Raw genomic sequence first — 2,516 nt, 5'->3', positions numbered from 1 at the left:
GCTATAGAGTGCAGGTATTTGCAGCTTGACCCTGTGTGCAATAACTGGACTTGCAAAAATAAAATGCGCATTAAAATGCAGAAAAATCAAAACCGCTCAGCTGTGTATTGCTTTCATTTAGCTTCATGGGATGTTTCCTCGCAGCTGTCTCACCTTTTATGCTACCTGTGTTACTGCTTGACAGGATATCAGAGTCCTCACCTAGAACTGTCCTGAAGCAGACTTAAAGCTTGATGCCACTCAGGACTCACCTCTGCACATCATCAGATTAGCTGAAAAATAGTGTTTTTTTTTTCCCTTTTTCCCATAGGCTCATATCAGCTTTGCTTTGAACAGTTTGGCACAACTTCAGAGTTTTCCATTGAGTGGYCCCACCCTCTTCCAGCTTGGTTCTTAGAACCTACTTGGCCAAGGTTCCGTTCAAGCTGAGTCGAGCTAAAGATTGGATGTCAGCAGACTGCAGGTCATTGATTGTCCAGAGAGTGACATCGATCATGAAAGCCTCTCCCTTCACAGGAATCAAAATACTTTTACTACATCACAACCACAGCATTTATATTTATTAACCTTATTTTAAYGAGGMAAATCCCACTGAGATCACAGATCTCTTTTGTAAGAGAAGCCTGGGCCTGAAGGCAACCCAACATGCATGTTTTTAGAGTGTGGGCGGAAACCCAGAGAAAACCCATGCAATCACAAGAAGAACATACAGACTCCACACAGAAAGATTTCAGACCTGAACCTACAATTATATTCTTTATGATTTATGTAGCCAAATAAAATTATTTTGCTTAAAATTTTGAGAACCACTGCCCACTTTCCTGGAGTGTCGCGTGCGACTGAAGTGGGGTGTGGATGAGTTACAGTCTGTAACAGAAATACATTCAGATTTGGATTTAAATCAGTATGTTTTAAATCCAATGAAAGGATTGGAAAATARTCTGGCTGTTTGGTGATATTTCCAAAGTTGTGGTCTTGACTGGTCTTAAAAAAAGCTGGGTCCTCAATGTCTGAGACAGAGACAAAACCGAGTACAAATGCTCTTGAGTCCAAGACAAGACCAAGATCATTGAAAAGTGGTCTTAAGACCGGTCTTAAAACCATCTCAAGTACAACACAATCAGGCACCCGGTATAAGRTTTATTACCAAGAAGCACTGTTCTAACAAATTCATAATCTACCAAACACAATTTTCCTTACTTTTTGTGATGTGTATTTTTTGTAAATATATACTGTATATATAATCCATTGAAATGACAATGCRTAACCATTATTATGTGGAGATGTAGGTGTTTTTGTGCTTGCTGGCTGACAACAGAATTCAGACAGAGCTAGACCAAATGGATTCAATTTAAGAGCTCGACCAGCAGAGGGAAGGTGGCCTGGACTTGGCCATGATGTTTTTTGAAAACAGTGACAGAAAATGGTGAGTGTTTTGTGACATTATTGCACTTATTGTTGTGCTGGGATTTTCTTGGGCAGAAAYGTTTGGGCGATCATGCTATGACGATCTTGCCCATTTATCAAGGAAACAAGCAAGCATTTTAAACACCACCTAGACCTGAGTCAGAGAGTTGTGGTGAGACTGAACAAAGGAAAGAGTCGTGACRTTTTACTGCACCCAGCAGAATAGGTCTGTGATGCCATTAAATATCCAGGGGTGCTTCTGCACCACACTATTATAGTTTACATTGTGTTTATGTTCTCCATCAACTGCAACAGGTGCATAACTTAAACTCAGTGCAGATGTGTTGAAGCAAACCTACTGTGCTTGTRTCTTTTTGGCAAACATGTTTGAATCTGCTTATCTTTACTTCTAAAGTGTCCCCTGGTAGATCAAGCATAATGCGCAGGTGGYTGCCAAAGTTGATACAAACTCAGCTGAGTTTGGCAATATAATAATGTGCATGGCATAGAATGTGTATTTGTGAGCTGTACATACAAAAAAGCCCTTGATTTTTATTTTAAACAAACTTGCCTTTTTTTTTTTGCATTACTACATTGCTTTCTGTGCTCAAACACTCAGAACTCATTGATACTGCAGCTGAGACTTCACTTGTTTTCTCACAATGTGCAGCAGTTGCAGCCAAGACTGGCCGAAGGACTAAAAAAAGCCTGAATAACATATTTTCCCTGGTTTTTATAACCCAAACATACCASTTTCTGAGTACCTTTTAGAAATGAGCAAATGGTCAGGTTGATTGGTCAACCATGATCCACCACTCTGTTGCAGAATGTGAATGCTGTTTTTGTTGTCTTTTGTAAAACTTTGTACAAGTTAACTATATAATGTGTGTTTTCAACCTGGGACATTTGTCCTGTTTTGTTATCAGATTTGMGAGTAATGGATTTGTGAAACGTTAAAAAACTAAAATAAATAAGTTTAGAGGTACTTGTTCCCTTTGTCACAAACTTATCTTTTAGAATTAGTCAAAACAACTGTTTTGTTATGGAGGTTGGGTGGAGAGGCTGTGTGTGTGTGTGTGTGTGTGTGTGTGTGTGTGTGTGTGTGTGTG

This window comes from Austrofundulus limnaeus, unplaced genomic scaffold (genome assembly GCF_001266775.1).
Source record: "Austrofundulus limnaeus strain Quisiro unplaced genomic scaffold, Austrofundulus_limnaeus-1.0 Scaffold62, whole genome shotgun sequence".
NCBI classification, from domain to species: Eukaryota; Metazoa; Chordata; class Actinopteri; order Cyprinodontiformes; family Rivulidae; genus Austrofundulus; species Austrofundulus limnaeus.
This window is presented reverse-complemented; position numbering follows the sequence as displayed.